The sequence below is a fragment of the Micromys minutus genome, assembly GCF_963924665.1.
Source record: "Micromys minutus genome assembly, chromosome: 2".
NCBI classification, from domain to species: domain Eukaryota; kingdom Metazoa; phylum Chordata; class Mammalia; order Rodentia; family Muridae; genus Micromys; species Micromys minutus.
Genome location: NC_137971.1, coordinates 22,905,909 through 22,926,410, shown reverse-complemented (window position 1 = coordinate 22,926,410; position 20,502 = coordinate 22,905,909). Strand labels below are relative to the sequence as shown.

The 20,502-nt window shown below is 43.7% G+C and overlaps 1 pseudogene across 1 annotated transcript in view; it reads left to right on the top strand.

Annotated features, from left to right (window-relative positions):
* Positions 1–19,123, top strand: part of LOC308417023 (small ribosomal subunit protein eS6-like) — a 54,590-nt pseudogene extending 35,467 nt beyond the window's left edge. The window contains exon 2 of the transcript in view: positions 18,374–19,123. The product of the transcript in view is annotated as a small ribosomal subunit protein eS6-like (transcript). The remainder of the gene's footprint in view (positions 1–18,373) is intronic.
* The last annotated feature ends 1,379 nt before the right edge of the window (positions 19,124–20,502 follow it).

Here is a 20,502-nt window from a genome sequence, read left to right as displayed (position 1 = left end):
AAAGCTGTGATTTTAGCTTTCAGGCGGGTGCTGCCCTGCCCCTCAGTGGATGGTGGCAATACCCAAACTACTGTGCCCACCCTCTATGAGGACTGTAGTGGGGGGGCACGAGCACACACAGGGGCAGCCAAAGCATGGGTGGCTCCATGGCTCACACAGAACCCAGGCAGATGGGCAGAGCCTTTTCCACCAGCAGCCAGGAACCTGGGACCAGCACTCCTGAGCCCTGTGTCAGCACCGTTCAGCCCTGTGTGGGCAGGAGAAGCAACCTAACTATTCAGCTCATGCAGCTGTACTAGCCCACAACCAAAAGCAGCAGAGGCCAGGGTTTTTTCTTTTTCTTTTTCTTTTCCTTCCTTCCTTCCTTCCTTTCTTCCTTCCTTTCTTCCTTTCTTCCTTCCTTCCTTCCTTCCTTTCTTCCTTCCTTTCTTCCTTTCTTTCTTTCTTTCTTTCTTTCTTTCTTTCTTTCTTTCTTTCTTTCTTTTTCTCTCTCTCTTTCTTTCTTCCTTTCTTTCTTTTCTTTTGAAGCCAAAGCTGCTCTTCCCTGAGTATGAGCTGAGAAGGCAGGCTTGCCCTGTGCACAGGAAAGCAAATCTCACAGACAGAGTCCCCAGCAGGACACAAAGAGCAAGGCCAGACCCCCTTCTCACACAGAGAACCAGGCTGTTGGGGGTGCAGCCATGTAACAGCAGTGAGGGAAGGAGGGAGGGAGCCTACACTACAAGGGAGTGTCAGCTTAGAGACCATATAGACTAAAACTGACAAGTTTACTCTTCTTTTCCTAACTTCCCCCCAATGGTTAACTAGGATGTTTAACAGAGTAGATTCAGTCTGTCCCATGTCCAAAAATAATGTCAGTTCAATTCCCAGTCTAAGAACACAGACAGACAAACAAAGACAAAAAGCAAACAACCTGCACAAGCCACCCGGATTACAGATAAACCAGGTAATCAGGAGACTCAACTAATGAGATAGTACCCAGTGTAACCAACAAATGGGGGACATAGTGTCCCACAGACTCCCCACAGTCATGACCTCAAGGCATGTCTACCAGCCACATTTGACCTTACCAGACCAATAGGCTCTCCAATCCTTACAAATGCTCTTGAGCTACCCAAAATCGAGAACAAGAAAAAGACAAACACGTAGACAAGACAAACAAGCACGGTACTCTTTCTCCATTCTTTGGCCCTCATCTCACTCTTCAGGGAGTCTTGCTTGCCGGCCAATGTACCAAATATAAGACCCAAATTGAGTCTTACCAATTTGAGGCTCCCATGAACAAGATAAGAGATCGGGGACCGATGTAAAAGCAAGAGGTTTATTAGTCCAGTGCACTGGGGTGGCATACATCCAGAGGAGAGGCAACCCTGAGCCCTTGGGCAGTATAGTTCTATATTCAAAATTTTGCTCATGTGTTCTCTTTTCAATGACCCTTTTGCTTAGTGCCAAGTCTAAAGGATCTTCTAGATCTCTGCTAAGCCCATCTTTCTAGTTTAGTTCCATGCCCATCATTTATCATGCTATCTGCTTAAGCTGGTCTGACATGCCACTGTGTAGTCCTGGTTAGCCTTAAACTCATCAAGATCCTCCTGCCTCAGCCTCCCAAGTATCGAGGTGATTACAGACATGAGCCACCACACTTGACTCTACTGCATGACATGGCTTTTTTATGTAATTTACACATTTGCTTGTCTGCCATTTGTTCTTCCTCCGATATAAAATGTACATAAGAACAAATAGCGTGTTTGAGTGGTCACAGCTATAATCCCTTGAGTTAGTAATAGGGATTTATGAATATTTGTTGAATATGACTAGATGAATGAATAAGCACACTAAAATATGCGAGTATAATCAGTTGCAAGTAAAAGATGGAAACAACATGAGACATTGGGCCTGGGAGACAAACGAGTCTCAGAAAGACGGAAGTGATTTGGTCCAGAGGAAGCATTTATGAGATGAGATGTTGGTTGGTGTTTGCACTGATTGCAAGGTGAGGAAAACAGGAAGTTAGTGTTTCATGGGCACAGACTGTCGGTTGGAAAAGAGGAACATGTCATGCAGAGAGAGAAGATGATAATGATATGATAGAGGAATGCATGACAGACCTAAAGCCTAGGTTCAAGGATAGCTAAGCGGGTAGACTTTATATGATATGCATGTAACCACAATAAAAAATAAATAAACCTTGGTCTCTGGAGGAAGATGAAGCTGGACTTGGAATCTGACTCAGCACGTGCTTCTGCATGATCTTGTGTAGGCTGTGTACAGGCAGCGATGGCCCAATCTCCTCACTGAATGATGAGAGAGATGAGGGTTTCCACTCTACATAATGCATAATGTTGTCATAACTGTAATTGTGCAGGGATTTATGGAGCTATATACTTTATGAGCCTTTCAAAGTTTAGAAAAACTTTGGGGACTGATAGTTGATATTATCTTTGATTAAACGAGACATTAAAACAGAACACACTAAAACAAAATCTTTACCCATTCCCATCCCAACCTTATAACAGAAAACAACATTTTGATAGAAAAAGAAATATGAAAGAATGATTTTAAAATGAAGAACATTAAAAAGGTATGCTGTTAACAGTCACAGTCTAAATAATCTCCCCTGCTGAGGAGAACTTAAAAGCTAAACAACCCATACGCTGGTTTACAACCACATGTAATTTCTGTCCTAAGAGGATCCAATGCCTTCTTTTGTCCTCTGTCAACACCAGACACGCAGGTGGTACCCAGACATACGTGCAGGCAAAACACCCAGGTGAATAAAATTTAAAAACCAGAAGTCAAACAATAATGATTTTTTAGAAGTCTGCTCAAAAACATCAAAAGAAAAAGATATTGACAATGTACTGATACTGGTTCCAAAATAAAGAGGAAATCCAGAGAAGTCTATCTTGGACTTCAGAATGTTTGTGAATTTGGACATGCTGGCCAAGAGACTGACCAATGCTTTCAACGGGTTCATAGGGCTGAGGCAATGGAAGCTGGAACCTAAGATGATAAATAGTTGCCTGACCCCTTCCACTGCTACATCTTAGGGTTGAGAGACTTAAAGGCTGTACCTACAAGTAAAAGTGAACTCTGAACTTTCTGGCCAAACTTTAAACAGTGCCAGGGTAAGAAGTTGGATTAAGGGAAGCCTGGGTTTCTAGTGTGCCCTAAAAACCTGGAATAAATATATGTGAACCATTTCCAATACCCTATGCCTCAAAATAATTCTACAAATAATTTTACAAATTATAACATGAGGTGCATGCCCAGGTACAGAGGATATGTACTAATCATATCTGAAATGAATGGAATCAGAAAAGAGAAGAAATAGAATAGTCCAGTGTAGGCTTTCTAGAGCAGTGGTTGTCAACCTTCCTAATGTCAAGACCTTCAAATATGGTTTCTCTCATTGCAGTGACACCCTATCATAAAGTTACTTTCATGGCTAATTCATGTGTAATTTTTACTACTGTTATGAATTATAATGTGAATGCATTCTTAGGTTGCCTTAAGCTACTGACTCCTGTAAAAGGGTAATTTACTGCTAAAGGGGGTTGTGACCCACAGGTTGAGAACTCCTGCTCTTGATGCTGAAATTCTGGTTTATTTCATCCTTGATGGAAAACAAATCCGGGGGCTTGTGCTTGCTCTGCAAGTGCTATGCCAACAAACCATATCTCTATGCCCTATATATTTTTTAACAATTTTTTAAGTGCCTAGGCTTGGTGTCCAAAGGAAACTTCTGAGACTTTTTGTAGTGATCTAGTGTCTCAGTCACTTTTCATTCCTGAGAGAAAATATCTGACTGACTATTTAAGGGAAGAAAGGTTTGTTTAGCTCACACTTTCCAGGTTTCAGCCCATGGTCTCCAGACTTCACTGCTCCGGGGCTCATACATTGTGAGGAGAAGCCTCATGGCAGGAAAGATGTGTTAGAAAAGAAGATCATGATAGATGTGAGGGAGAGAGGGAAAGGGGGATGAGAAGGATCAGGATAATGTATTCTCTTCAAGGGCAAACTCCAAGCAACCCACTTCCCCCAGCGAGGCTCCCTGACCAGTTTCCTCGACCTCCGAATCATGTCTCAAATTAAGAGTCTGCCATTGGACTGACTCATAGATTAGTCAGTGTCACCAGTTGGCTGGTGATGAGGGATTTCTAATCAGGAGCAATAGAAGGAAGAAGATAGGAGTGGTACCTTTAAGATGCTGAGAGAAAAGAGCTGGCAGCTATGATAAACCCCGGAAGATATCCTTTAAGAATGAGACCAATGCCACAACCTTCTGAAAGCAGTTGTCAGTGTGAGGCAGAGGCAAGTGGATCTGTGAGTTCAAGCCCAGCCTGGGGGGTGGGTGGTGGTGGGGGGGCTGGGAGAGTGAGATCAAAAAGTTAAAAACAAAAACATAAAACAAACTATAACCACCATTCCAAAAAAAAAAAAAATCACAAAAAGTTATTCAGGCAAAATGGACTCTTAAAAATGCTCCCTTGCTTATTTACTTCTTAAGGGGGAGGCAACAGTGCTCTGGGGCCCATGTGTGGAGGTCAGAGAACAGTTTTCAGAGATTGGTTCTCTCCTCCCATCACACGGGTGCTGGGATTGAACCCAGGTCACTGTCAAGGTTATAATCTTTAGCTGCTGAACCATCTCCCCAGACTCTGAATGTCATCTTAACATAAATCCCAAGATGTAGAAAGAAATGTGGACAACAAAAAGCACAGGTGTGTGGTAAATCTTAGTAATTTCTATATAAAATGAGTATATTAAGGGAAGCTTAAAATATAGAGACTTACAAATACATTACCAAGACATCATGAAGAAAAGGTTAAGAAGGACTTAACTCAGTGAAAATATGAAGCAGCTCTGATCCCTTGATCAGTGAAGGACATATGTTAAATCTCTAAATGTTGTCATCTTAAAGCACCCCTCCAAACTCAAAGCTGATTCAGTTAGGAAGCAGGGCCTCTGGGAGCAATTGTGAAGACAGAGCTGCCCTGATGGGACCATTGTTCTTATACGAGTGGCTTGACAGAGGACTCCTGTCCCCTCTATCACATGAGGACATAAGGAGAAGGTACTACAATTAGGGAGCAAAGTCAAAGGAGAAATGATCTGCTGTTGCTTTGACCTTGGCCTTCACCTCCTGAGAAACAAATCTGCTTATAATGCCAGTCTGTGATGTTTTGTTTTGGCGTCTTGATTACACCAAGACACCATGACATCCCCTCAAGTCAATATACATGTATGTTTCTTCTAAACTGATAATGGAACAGGTGATGTAATAAAACAACATATGATTGATCAAAAGGAAGGCAAGAAAGGAGATGAAATGAATAGAAATCAGGTAGAACAACCCAGAAAACAAGCTGTCAAGTAGCGGCTTTAAACTTAGTAACTGCGTGAACGTAAGCATCCAACTAAAAGATAGAAACATGGCTGGGGAGACAGGCGTCGGTAAAGTGTAAGCGTGAAATCCAGTCCCCACGGAGCAAGCCGGGCACCCGGTGCACTGTAATTTCAAAGATGGTACACTAGGAAGTGAAGACCGGCAATAGGAAGTATATCCTGGGATCACACTGGACAGCAGGGGTGGCTTTACTAAGCTTTTACTAAGGGACTAGTCAAGCATTAGATCTACTTCATATCCCTTATTGTTGGCTTTCTCTGTTAAACTTACAGCCACCACCCCTTCTCCCCCAAGTCCAAGTGGCAATGATTTCATCTTTAGAACAAAAACTGAAGAAATCGAACAAAATAAAGTCTCTTTATAGAAGGCCCCTCTCTAACTGAGGCATGTTAGCGATTTAGCATCTCAAGCCTGAGATTGCTCAGTGGTGTATTTTTGTTTTGCAGTTGAGAAAGACTGAGGCAGAGAGGCCAAATTCTTGCTTGTGATTGGATGCAAACTGCTTATTCTCTATGTTGTCAGTTTTACTGTCCTCATGTAGCTTTGAGAAGGTGCATTTGGTTAGAGGCATGAGAGCAGCAGCTAGACTTGAACTGAAGACCGCTCTATTTTACATAGGGGTAGAAAAGTCTCCCGGCTTAGCATCAGGAACTGGCTCACAAATCCCGGAGTTGGTGGCTTGTCCCGGGGAGACCTTCCCCATGGGGTCAGGTAAAGTTCAGTGAACTGGCAAAGAAGCCAGATTTAGATTCTCCAAGGTGCATCTACTCACCTCCTCTCCTGCCTGTTGTTAAACTGGTCGTTTTTTTACAACATCAATAAAGAACTTTCCTACCCAATTACCCCAGACAATGGACTGAAAAGCCGTTTAGACTATGAAAACTTTGAGTTGGGTTCATTTAGATTGTTTTGCTGTGTCAAATCCTCACTAGAGTTCAAAAGTTCATCTGAACCATGAACTTTGTGATTTCACAGCAGGCAGTTCTACAAATACACTAGAGGTGAAAAAGCTTGCTATATTTCAGGTGGGCTTGTCACATTGTATATAATCCAGTCAGAAAAGGTGTGTGGAAAATAACCCTTCATTCCCAGAGCACAGTGACTTATCAAGAAAAGGAAAAGGAAACAGAATTAGAACAAGCTATTCCTTGAGGTACCTGACCTCTGAGGCTTCCCAGGGAATGCACACTGGGTGACTAATTGTTCGGGGACAAACTAAAGCCAGCTAATCTTCTTAATAAATTGTGAAGTCTTGTATACCTCTTGGTTTTATCGGTGGCTTTTCTGCCTGTCTGGAACAGGCAGCCCATCAAAACAAAGGGGTCATGACTTCATGTATTTGTTAAAGCTAAAATCCACATTCTCATACAACTCAGGCTTGGTTTGACCTGGTTACACAAGGGTAGGTGGAGTGAAGTTTTCACAAGAATGAGAGTAATGCGAGCATTTCTCTGTTTTTGCCTGGTCATTAATAAATATGCACACATGCACACAGAGTTCAAGAACCCTTCATATTGAAAGCATTATATGTCTGAGGATTATTCTCCGGCGTAATACAAGCACCACGACCCAGCACAATCTTCGGTTGCACAGAGTAAGATTTCAGGGTGCATGGACATTCTTTTTATGTCTCACCTGAGCCTCTTGTGCTGAAACATGTGATAACATGGAAAAACTCACAGCCCACAATCTGGGTAAGAAGGACCATACAAGTGAGGTGTTCTTACACAGCCGTTGTCTCTTTCCTTGTGCTTAGCAAAGGGTTTGGTCAGCAGGGTCACGAGGCGGGAAGATACGCTTGGGCATTCTGGAATTGGGAGGAAGGGATGGGGTGAGAAGGTCAAGTCCTGTGACAGTTGGTTCTTTGTGAGTCAAAAAGGACAAGTTTCACTGAAGGGCTTCTCCTTTCTTCCTGAATTTTATCTCTGAGTTGCCAAAACTTTCGCTCTTGCCAGCCTAAGATTTCCTTTTACAAAAATCTTCCAGTGGAGATGGGACGGTGCTGTCCCATTGTCCTCCACGGTGTACTTTTCCATACAGGAAGGTCTTGTTCGACCCAGTCAAGAGTGGACAGATCCTTCACTTCTTCCAGACATAAATCATCACAGTAAATGTTGTGCCTCTGGCTGAGAAGTGCGGTGATAAAGGGGCAAGCGAGTGAAGGCTGTGACATTGGGCTGACCTAGTTAAAGGTGGTCCGTCTTTCTGGGGAAGTTATGAGGCTGGAAGAAACAACAGGGTTCGCTGCTTTTGTGGCTCCATGAACTGGGCTGCTCCGGTTTTACAGCTCTGTTTCTGGTTGACTTGCGCTGCATAGAGAGGCTGCGTGTCTCCTGGGGAGGCCAGGACAGCAGCTGAGTTGGTGGCATTCTTTTAAAGGGCTTGTAAGAGAGTAAATAGTGACAGTTTTTGTTCATTCAGAAGGTATTTACGAAGGGCTCACCTCAGGGGAGCCATGGCTAGGAGCCCTCAGGGGAGCCATGGCTAGGGACTGATCCGTCAGGAGGCTGGAGAGGGAAAGGGATTTGTATAGGGACAGAGGAGGAACACCTGTATTGACTGCTGATGTTGCTGCACCCCTTGGTCCCACGGAATAGTGAGGAGGGCACCTGGAATTAGAGGGCACACAGCGATAATGTCAGCACCCATCGGGGGCGTGGCTTGGGTAGAATACACACACACTTACTGTGTGTGATGCTTTGGGTGTGATCCTGGAAAAAAAAATGTTGGATGTGTATGGATCAGGGTCTTGACTTCCACAGGGTCAAGCTGAGAGCTGGGCAGGATTAGAGCAGATTTGTCCCATAGTGAATGGGAAAGAAGGATAGAAGATAACATTTTAAATGCAAACAAAGTCCCAGGCCTTTTCCTGCTCGCTGTGGAATTATGCTGTGTCCGTATGACTTCCTGCCTCTATGGAGTTCGGATTAGCTATTAGGAACCTTAACAGCAGTCTAGAAGTCACTACCATCAGCAGTAACTTGTCCTTTCTCTGTATCTTATCCTATCTATCCATCCATCCATCCATCCATCCATCCATCCATCCATCCATCCATCTATCTATCTATCTATCTATCTATCTACCAACTTACCTATCATGTCTATCATCATGTATTTATGTATGTATGTATGTATGTATCTCTCTATCTCTGTCTATCTATCTATCTATCTATCCATCCATCCATCCATCCATCCATCCATCCATCCATCTATCTATCTATCTATCTATCTATCTATCTATCTATCTATCTATCATTCAGCTCCAGGTTTGGAAAGTACTGCAAGATACGTGGTATATCTGCAGTTTATGGCAAGGAAGTGAAGACTCAGAGGTTAAATGACTTCACTTTTCTTGTTGAGAATACAGAGTGGATGATCTAGAGGTCAGCTCCCTTGAGGTTAGCTAGCCCAAGTTCATCATGAGGGAAAAATAAATCCCATCTGAGTCCTGGGATGGAGTGCATAGAAATGGCTGCCCTTGTGGATGGCCCCAGGCCACTAGGGGGATAGCTCAGGTTTGTACTTCCGTGCTGTGGATGAGTTTGTGAAGTCTTGGATGACATTTTCAGCAGGGTAGTCTCAGCATCCCTTCTACAGCCGTCACAGGACAAGGCTTTGAACCTGGGTTCTTGCCCACTAGAACACTGTGAAAGCCAGTAAAATGTCTTTTAAATTAAGTTCAGGAGAGTTTGGAGGAAGCTGTCGGTGAAGAGGAAAGCTCAAGTATAAAGTAGGTTCAATTCACACGAACTTTGTAACTTTTATCCCATTGTCAGGCCTGTGGTGTTGAAGGCCAAGGCCCCGGAAGCTGTTTGAAGGGTCTGGGTCTTCCTCCAGATCAGGGCTCCTGGGAGGTGCAGCTGACAGCTGATGTCTCAGAACCTAAGAGCCTGGGAGGGTTACGCTGGGAAAGCGAGTGAGTTTTTGTCAGGAGAAATTAAGGGTTTTGAAAGGGTAGCACTGTAGGAGTCTAGAACAAAGAAAAACAAAGAGCTGGTCTCATTCATAAAGCTAGAGGGCTTCTTCATGTTCAGCCATCCAATCTTTCCTCCAAGAATGGCAGATAAATGCAGCACAGGCACAGGAGACGGGCAGAAGTACGGTTTGGTCCACAGTGGAGTTTAGGAGAATCCTCAGATGCCAAGTCCAAGAGTATATATGTATCTATTCATTTATTTAGAAGAAAGTATCTCAAGTAGCCCTGGCTAGCCTCAAAGTTACTATACTACTAAGGAGGACCTTGAATTTAAGATCTTTCCAAGTTCTGAGTCTAGATCACCATACTCAGTTTATTGGTCCTAGGAACTGAATCCAGGACTTCCTGTATGCTAGGAAAGTACTCCACCAACTGAGTTACACCCCACACTGCAGTTTGATATATAGATTACGGGAGGTATACAGATTATTATAGTGAAAGTTAAGTATGAGGGAAACAGACACAACATCTGTTTCCAGAATTTCAGCCCCATAGCAGTGTGAAGAATGGGCTGAAGGACACAACTCTGGTACGTAAGTAATACCAGGCGACAATTACAGTTTGGACTAGCATCTAAGTTAACATGAAGCTGATTATTATCTGAGTAACTTATGTCCCTGCTGCCTCCTCTAGCCTCAAACTGATTGCTGGGTTCTACTCACCCACCATGTATTATTTAGTGCCTCTTCCATTCCAGCAGGGTGCCTTCCCCTCGGTGTAGCACTATTAACCTTCAGGCTTTTTGTCTGTCTCTACTGCTATATACCCACCCCCAGGAATCTAAACGTTCATTTTGGGTCTGAGCATGCCTGGACTAAGATTACTGGAGCCAAGGAGATTTCTATCAAAGAAATAGCAACCCAGCTTCCTCGCCCTTGAGCTTAGCTTCCAGGGTGGAATCCACTATTAAATAAACAAGGTATTAACAAAATAAAACAACTTTTAATAACCCAGAAAAAAAATCATTGGGTTCATAGAGGGGGAAAGGAGGGGAAAGAGGAGAGTAGACATTTTAGTAACATCTCCCGGTGAAGAGGTCTGGGCATGGGAGTAGCAATGTGATTTCACAGGGCTTCTTTGAAGGCTGTTGTGCAGTTTGTCTGAAAGGTAGACTCCTACCCCAATGGCTGGGTCTCACATAGTCACAGGCAAGAAGAGAGGCTAAAAGGAATCGTGTTTTCTCCATCACTGAGTCTAACATGGTGGTAATCACACGGGGGACTCCAAGAATGTCAAAGTGAGGCCCACTTCTCAGCCGGGTACCAGCGTGTCAACAGATGTGTGACTAGGGTTCCCCATGAGGCCAGCCAGTTCAAGGGAGTGTTTAAAGAGAGAGCCGTTGGTTCTGTCCTGGAGAAGATGAACTCCGAGCCAGGTCTCTGAGGAAGAGAGGTGGTTGGGATGGCATGACTCACAAACACTCTGGACAGGGGCCATGGCTGGACTCTAGTGGAAGAGGCTTAAGCAGCAGGTGGGTTTGGCATTTTGGACAAGGTAGTCACAGGAGACTACACGTCCCCCATCATACTGCACACGTGAGTTTGCTGACACTGGGTACTGACCAACAGTGGCTTCTAAATCTTCCCAAAGCTTTCTTCTCCAGGGTTGGGCAGGGAGTGGGGAGGAGGAGGATTACTTTTTACCTACATGGGTTATTTTGGCAGCGCTTGAGAGTCCAGTGGAAGCTAGCGCCATACTATATAAAACCCTTTCCTTTGTTTTTGAAGAAGTAATCAAAATTCTAGATAAGGGAAAGACTTGCTCAAAGTGGCATAGAAAGATACGCCTCGGATCTATCCAGAGAAGTCTTACAAGCCTTAGCCTATGTCTTGGTAATGAAAAATTATCCCCAAAGGAGCATCTGCTTTTTGCTAATTGTCCTTCACAGTTCTCTATAGGACACCTGACTTAGGGCAGAGGCGGAGAGGTGGGATAGGTTGGAAGATACAGTATGTAAAAATACAAAGGAAAATTTTGGGTTTTAAATTGTTATAATAGTTATTGCGCGTGTGTGTGTGTGTGTGTGTGTGTGTGTGTGTGTGTGTGTGTGTGTATGGTCAGGAGGGGCACGTGTGCCGCAACATGTGTGTGGAGGTCAGAGGACAACTTCATGGGGTTGGTTCTCTCCTTCTACCTTTATGTGGGCTCTAGGGATTGAACTCTGGGTACACGCTTGTGCACTAAGCTCCTTTAGCTTTGGAGCCGTCTTGCCAGATCACGATATATGTATTTTTAATGTGGATCTATTTTTACCAACACACAACTGGCAATTTTCTCCCTCTGCTCTCCCTGAGCCATTCAGTTAAGAGTTTCAGAGAAGGGGCGTCTTTGCCTTGAAGTACCATCCTTTCTAGAGAAGCCTCTGTCTGACATGAATAGGAATGACTCTGGCTGCTGTGGCCTGGGTGGTGTCTAAGTCCCAAGTTATATGTCAGGAATTGGTTACACTCAGTATGACTGCAGAGACTTATTGTCCTGCAAGTTGAATCTAAGTACTGGGCTTCTGCTTGCAATCCTGTATCAACTGAGAATTTTTGTTAATATTTATTTCATCATTAAAACAAACCACTCTGTCAGCACAGTGGCGTTATGCCCCAAAGAAGCATTTACGAAAGACAATAATTGGCTTTTCCCTTCTCCACCTTTCCTTGTTTCTATCTGCTTTCAGGCAATAAAAATGGCCCCCCTGTGAACTCCCCCCCACCCCGTTTCCAGCCGCCATACTGGAGGCAGCGCCTTCAAGTTCTGATGTAAGAGAACTTTTGGTTGCCTTTTGGAGAAAGTTTTTATTTTTAATTGAAAATCCCACATTGCCCTGACATCTTTAGCCAAGATCTTCTCATTTTTCTCAGAGCCAGAATAAGCTGGGAGGGTGTAGGCGTCGACGCCGGTTGGGCCCCACGTGTGCTTCCCCTTGGCCCAGAGTGAGCCACCAGGCAGCCGCATCCTTCAACCCAGACATCCCCCGGCCTGATTTATCACTCCCGTCTCTAACTCTGGCTTTTAACTAGGATTGCCTTCCAGAATCTTCGCCGCTGATCCAGGATTGTCCATGTGCGTTTTCACTTTGCCACTGTTGACGCGAACGTTGGGTGAATGCCCAGACAGCACAGCTCCTGCCTTATCTGCTGGAGCCATCTTTAATCTGTCAAAACTCAGGTCTGTTCACGAGCTGCACAGGGTGGCACCTGTCCAAAGCCACTTCCGCCCTTTCCCCTGCTCCAGCCACATGGCGGGTTCACGGGCCCCAGGAGCGGGCCCAGCCTCTGTATCCCAAACCGGTCCTCTACTTCGTACTCTCTTTGGTCAATCGCATCAGAGATCTTTTTTTGTAAAAAGAAAAAAATTGTCATAATGTTTTCTCAAGAGAACCAGAGTAGTCATTTATTTTGGCTTCCCCATATGGGCTCAAGGAACTCCCCTTCCCTCCTCTTCCCATGGTTTCTGTTGCTTGGCTTAGCCATTGCCTAACCGCTCCGAATCCCATTTGCCAAAGCGGGAAAGCACTCAAACAAAACAACTTTTCTTAAAATTAATGAAAGACTCCTTTTGAGGATGCTTAATGAAAATCAGGCGTTTGTTTTGGTGCAACGTTTCATTTCAGAAGCCAAAGAGCAGGCTGGTTTTTAGGACATACAGACAGACAGACGGCAGGTTTTCCTGGGTGCTGAAGATATGTCTTCTAGATGCCCAGAGCTCTGGGTCTCAGCTTGGAGAGGAGTTAGTGAGTGTGCGCCTGCGTGTCTACCTCGCCCTCCTCACATGGCTCACACTTTTCCTGTCACTTCAAGGTCATTCCAGCTGCATGGGGAGAAACTAGAATTTTTATTTATTTATTTATTTTTGACCTTTGGATTTTTTTCCTCTCCTAATAACTATTAGTCTATTTTAAAAAAAGTTTTGTGTTTCCCCAAATTACAGAGCTCCCAAGACTGGTCTTGGGATCTGTCTGTATCAGCAGCTAACACTTGGGCCCCCTTTCTCTAGGGCAATGGTAGGCAGGTGTGCAATGAAGAGATTTTAAAGATGAACATGATAAATACCGTAGCGTGTCTGTCACACCCCAAGTCTGGAAAGAGCACATGATTTGACCCCTTTTTGACCAAACTCCCAGGGTTCCAGGCCCAAGTTTTGGTTCTGTAATCTCTAACTATTTCAGCATTTTGGTTTGACCAAAATGACTGAGATGAATCTATGTGGGTTTCTTGTTGCTGCTGTTGATAATCTCAGAAATCTTCTAAGATCCTACAGGGTCCTTTCAGTTTTGTCCTTGTGAAAACTTAGGCCAAATGTTAACCATTTGGAATGTCAGGTTCTTTCTCTGAGGAAAAGTAAGGGCACATGCCTTGAGGAGCTATGCTGAGGACTGAAAGACAGGATGTGGGTGTCTCCAAGCACACAGTCTGCCAATGGCTGTTACAACCATGCTAATCTTATCAACAGCTTATAGCAAAATGATTCAGTTTCTTCACTCTTGAAAACAGGGCAAAGATGGCCTTTGAAGAAATTCTCTGTGGTGGCTTGAATTGGTTTGGCCCCCATAGATTTATGTATTTAAATGGTTGGCCATAGGGAGTGGCACTATTAGGTATAGTCTTGTTGGAAGAGGTATGTCACACTGTAGGTGGGCTTTTAAGGTCTCCTATACTCAGGCTCCATACAGCATGAAATCCCAGTCTCCTGGCTGCGTTCAGATCAGAATGTAGAACTCTTAGTTTATACTCCATCACTATGTCTGTCTGCACGCTGCCATGTTTTCTGCCACAATGATAATGGACTGAACTTCTGAAACTGTAAACCAGCCCCAATTAAATGTTTTATAAGAGTTGCTTTGGTTATGGTATCACTTCACAGCAATAAAACCCTAGCTAAGACATTCTCCAAAGACAAATGCACACTGCAGAGCTGCACACCAGCACTGCTAATCCTCGTTCCTGGCACTACTGCCACCACCAATACTATTTAGAGACTAAATGTTGCCAACACTTCAGAAGGAATTCTTTCCTTATCTTGCTTGGTAAGTTACCAGCTCCTAGTTCGTGGTCTGAGTGGGATAACTACTTGCCTCAATTTGAGTCATATTCCCTCTAATTCTACAAAAGATGCTGGGAAATTATTTAGCTTTTGAGAGAAAGGGGATAAATACCCTTTGTTTCAAGGCTCACATGGGAGACAAGAGATTCCCAAAAGTTGGGAAGAAAATAATATTACAGAGTATCCAGAAACCACCAAATGTCTACTACACTGAGAATTCTAAACTGGTCATCTACCTCAGACATGCCTGATCCTTCCTTCTGAGGCCTGTCATAAGGTATACAAAGTCTTCTACTGCCTTCTCCTAATTGGCCATTTCACTGTTACCAGACCAAAACCCTTCCCCCCACAACAGGAATTTACTTAGTTTTATCTCTGTACCTAAAATTATAATCAACAAAATGTTTGTTAGTATAATCCAACATCTGTATCCTTGGTGGAGAAGTCTGGAGGCTGGGGACCCCTGAGAGGGCAGTCTTTGACTCTCACAGTTTTGTGGAATGGAGGCTGGTGACCCCTGAGGGGGCAGTCTTTGACTCTCACAGTGTCGTAGAATATTTGGGTTGAAAGAATACTTGAGCAGGTCCCGCTGAGCTCTTTGCCTCTGCGGGCAAGAGTGTGTGTAAGATTCCATCAATGGCCCGGGCAGATCTTACCATCGAGTTGACCCTGCAACTGCCAATCTGGAGAAAGCAAACTCCTTTAAAAAATGAAAGCAAACCAGCCAAGCAAGCAAAAGTCAGTGCAACCTTCCCAAAGAGCAGTTTAACAATGTCTATGATGATTCTCAATATTGTTTATCTTTTCGACACTCTAATGCTATTTCTGTTTTCCAATTTAAAAAATATTTAATATACTTTGAAACAAAGTCTCACTGTGTGTCCCAGGCCAGTCTCCAACTCTGTGTGGTCCAGGTTGACCTTGAACTCATAATCTTGCCTCTGTCTGAGATTCCAAGCCTGTGTGACCAAGCCTTTGCTAATTAATCTCCATTACAAATCAAGCATATTATAGGTAACTGAGGAAAACTGGAAGTGCCTTCCTCAGGGAAGAGCTCATTGATTTGTGGTCCGGTATCAAATATTCAGCCCTGAAAACATGCATATAAGTGGCACTATGTGGTTATATTTAGGTATATATATGTGTGTGTGTGTGTGTGTGTGTGCATGCATGCAATAACAGTAAAAGAATAGGGCATAAATCTGCAGGAGAGTGTGGAGAGATGTATGGGAAGGTTGGGGGAGGAAAGAAAAGGGAGAAATCTTATAACCAAATTATAATGCCCAAAGAAAGAAAGAAAGAAAGAAAGGTAACTAAGAGATATTAATTTAAAGAAAAAAGAATCAAGCATGATGAAATAGTAAGAGATGCAGAAAAAGTTGATGTTCTAAGATGTTCATTGTAATGGTTATATATACTAGAAAAATATATACTAGAAAAATATTAGTCCTGATTTTTAAAATATGCATCCACACCTGCTTATTTTCTCATAAGACATAATAAGAAATGTACAAAAAAAAATCAGTGATAGTGTTAATTTTGGGTGGAAGGATTTCAAGTCTTTTGTTTTAATACTTTCTTGGGATTTCTAGCACTTTCTACAGTAAATGTGTTACTTCTACAGTTTTTTTTTTTTTTTTAAAAAGTGGTGTGTATTTCTTTAAAATTTTTCTTTTTACAATGCTATCTTCAAAGAAACCAAAGTGTGAAAGAGTTAGGCCAGTTTTAGGGGGAAGGGCTGCCCCCAGGTTTCCCTAGGGATCTTCTTGGTAGAAGGCAAATTAAAGTCTGAAATGTTGAACTCAATCAGTCTGTCCTAATGGGCTTTAGATGAGGGAAACTTCAGTCATTTCCCTTGCCTGGCACTCTTGTGGTCAGAGGATGAAATCCAATCACGGGGTCAGTTGGGTTTCTGCATTCCATGGCAAACCAATTTGGCCATTTCTCTGCATTTCCCAAAAGCTCTCTGACTTCCTCGCTGAGACCAGTGAGCACAGGGACCTTTATGCTGGTTGCTGGTGCACATCTGGTTTCTAGCCTGTACCAGATGGGCTTCTTTTCATCTGCTGAGAGAAGCAGGAGGGGATACCTGAGCCTCTGTAAGTCCAAGGAACTTCCTCAACAGCGGCTCTAATTTTAGGTGAAGTGTTTCAGGTTAAAATTAGAATCGTAACGCTCCTAACTTTGGGGGAATGTGCTTCCTATTAGGTATCATCACCTGGCTTTTAGGCTCAGAACTAATCCTGAAGACTTTTTAAAAAAAAAAATAAAGTATCAATCAATATCTGATACCAAAATGTACTACATGAGTATTTATTGAACATCTATTATGTTCTCTGCACTGAGAAACAGCATTGAGTAAGAACAATCTTATCCTGCCCATAGTGAGCTTCTAGGAGGCAGGCTGACTGCCTGCCTTCACTAATTATTTATAGTTTAATTCATACCTGATCTCTTTGTTCCAGCCAGTCTAGTACCTCAGACCTGATGGTTTAGAAATGAAGCACTGAGAAATAGCCAAATTTACAAGCCCAGTGATACAGAAGGAAAAGATGAACTGGGGGAGGGTGAGTTCATAATGACTCAGATGCCCACAGTAGTGAGGGAAAAGACATCAGAGAAAAAGGGACCAACACAGGGACAGACATCGGTGAAGAAGCATAGACCACGTTCTGTCTCTGAGCTGTGTCTCTGTCCACTGCTCTGTTCTTGGACATTTCCCTCTCATTTTCCATATCTTAATGAAACTCTTGGAGAAAGGAAGCCAGACCCATGTGTCCCTGTAGTGACTGCCAAACTCCCTTGGTAAGACCCTTTCTTGTCCCAAAAGACTTGCATATTCTTTCTCTGGAACTCTTCTAGGTACCCAAATGAACCTTACCAACTGGCCCACTCAATTTTATCCCCCCCCACCCTCCACCCCCCCCACTCCATCTCCTCCCACTCCACTCTACTCCACCCCACCTCATCCCACCCCATCCCATCCTGTCCCACCCTGTCTGTGCTGCTCTATTTATCTCATAAACTATAGTTATGTCTGAGGAGGAAACTTCTATTGAGAAAATGCATCCGTCAGATTGGTCTGTGGGATAGCCCACAGAACATTTTCTGGATGGGTGATTGATGGGGGGGGGGAGGGCCCAGCCTATGATATATAGTGCCATCCTTGCACTGATGGTCCTGGGTTCTATAAGAAAGCAGACTGAGGTCATGTGGAGCAAGCCAACAAGCAGCACCCCTTTGTGCCCTCTGCATCTGCCCGTGCCCTTTGTGAGTTCCTGTCATGGCTTTCTTCATTGATGGACTGCCATGTTAAAGTGTAAGCCAAATAAAGTCTTTCTTCCTCACCTTGATTTTTGGTCATGGTGTTTTATGGTAGCAATAGTGACCCTGAGACACTACCCCACCCCTCCTCACCCCACTGCACCCCAGCATACCCCATCCCATCTCATCCCACTCCATCCTACATTCCATTCCAGTGCATCTCTTCCTACCCCTGGCCATTTCTTCATCCAGAAACCAAGCAACCTGAACCTAACCATTCCGACGCTCCCAACAGTAGATACTATTTGAAATGATTCCAGCACGTCTCAAGAACTCAGAGTACCGTTTAAACTTAATGAGCACAGACATAGATAGTGCTCTGAAAAGTTCTTGGCTTACTTGTTTAATGTTAGTTTTTAATTCAAAAGAAGAACTAACCCATGTATGAGGGCCCACAAAGGAAGCAGTATCTCGGGTGATTCAAACTAAAGAGATGTGTGTGTGTGTGTGTGTGTGTGTGTGTGTGTGTGTGTGTATGTGTTGACCACTATGATCAGGGTTGAAGAAACTTGCAAGGGAAATGGAGGCACTTAGTGTACTTTGGCCTGAAGGGAGGGCGGGCTGCAGTATAGAGGGAGCTATTATGTCAAAGAGCTGCAGCCGTAGGCAGTCGGCTGTGTCAAATAAAGCTGAACATCTCCTTCCCCGCCACTGGCTGTCAGAAACTCATCGAAGTGGATGATGAACACAAGCTTCGTACGTTCTATGAGAAGCGCGTGGCCACAGAAGTAGCTGCTGACGCTCTTGGTAAAGAGAGGAAGGGTTATGTGGTCCGGATCAGCGGTGGGAATGACAAACAACGTTTTCCCGTGAAGCAAGGTGTCTTGAGCCATGGCTGACAACACCTGCTGTTGAGTAAGAGGTGTTCTTGTTGAAGACGGAGGAGAACTGGAGAGGAAGTGCCGGTCTGTTCATGGATGCACTGTAGATGCCAATCTGACTGTTCTCAACTTAGTTTCTCAACCAAAAAGAGAAGGATATTCCGGGACTGACAGACACTACTGTGCCTCGCCGGTTGGGACCTAAAGGAGCTACTAGAATCTGAAAGCCTTTTAACCTCTCTCAACTCCGCCAGTATGTTGTCAGAAAACCCTTAAACAAAGAAGGCAAGAAGCCCGGGACCAAAGCACCCAAGACTCAGCGTCTTGTTACTCCACGTGTCCTGCAGCACAAACGTTGGCATATTGGCCTGAAGAAACAATGCACTAAGAAAAAACGAGGGCGCTGCAGAATACGCTCAACTTTTGGCCAAGAGAAGGCAGGAAGTCAAAGAAAAGTGCCAGGGACAGATCGCCAAGAGACGTAGGCTGTCCTCGCTGAGAGCTTTTACTTCTAAATCTGAGTCCAGTCAGAAACACGACTTTAAGAGTAACAAATAAATAATCGGACCCTGGAAAAAAAGCTGCAGGCTTGACTAGGACCGGGGTGCTGTGGTAGAACGAGAACAGGAAGGAAACGGTGCTGCCTCTCTAACTCATCTTTGTTGACCAGATGGACCCAGAAGCCAGAGAGGGAGGGAGACACGTGACGGGATTCTTTGTGGTGGGCCTCCTAGTACATGGGCCATGGCGGAAGACGGTGGAGAACAGATCACGTGGGGCAGAATGCATGGACTTGGTGTGGAAGGACATGGATTATTACCATTTCTACCGCTCTCAGTAAACGTCAGTTGCCAGTCAGAACAGCTCAAGAACTGACGGCGTTCCCACCTTAAAATTTGGATTCTTTTTGCAAATCACGACTGGTCACCCTTGCCATGGCATTTCTTTGATGCCTTCAGGAATACTCACTTGGTACTGAGAACCTATCAGGAAATCCTGCTTATCCACCGACCGCTGCAGAGGGTAGCTTACGTCTTAATTCTCAATGACACTCAGCAATCCCCTCCACTTGGGCCGTGTGTTCATAAAACCACATCTACTTGGTTCCTTGCCTTATTGGTTGGCTCGCTTTATTTTCTTATTTACTACACCGCGGTTTTGTTTGACTCGACAACAGAGTCCCGGAGCCCCTGTTCACCTAACACAGTGCACGGGTTTTGTTTGTTTGCTTCTTTTCTGGCTTCAAATACGCCATGTGGGAGGCTCTCTTTGAATTTCAGGAGTTGTACCCGGTTTTGTGAAGGCTTTGCAAAAATAAATATTGTTCTTGCTGAATGGAGGTCATATTTAAGGAAGGACATAGGCCTCTCCGAGACTATCCTAGGGCTTTTAATTACTTTCTATTATAGCACACATTTTTTTCTTACAACTTTATTTTAAAAAAGAGAGATACATGTACAGATTTTTGAAAAGCATTTTGGCATAAAACTATATAAATATATTTTTGTCAGTACTTGAGTCTTTTAAAGATTTGAAGGTATGCATTGAAATCTTACTAGTTACCATAAGCATAAGGTACATGTAGAACAGAATGTAACATGGAAACAGTCAAAGTTTTCTTGGTGTGTATAGATTAAACATAATGAGTTTTGAATACCAAAAATTGCCACAAGGCTATATTCTTAGCTCTTGAATTAATAATGATTTAAGGTCTAGGTGTACCACACTCTGAGAGGGTGCTATACACTTTTTTTTTCCTAAGAAGGACTGAGGATTTCACTCTTTGGCTTTTGGGTTTTTTTTTTTTTTTTTTCTGGTGTATTCAGAGCTTTCTGGGGTCTAGTATTTAATAATCAGTGACTGTGACTGCATATTATGTCTGTTCTTTTGTGACTGGGTTACCTCACTCAGGGTGATATTCTCTAGATACACCCATT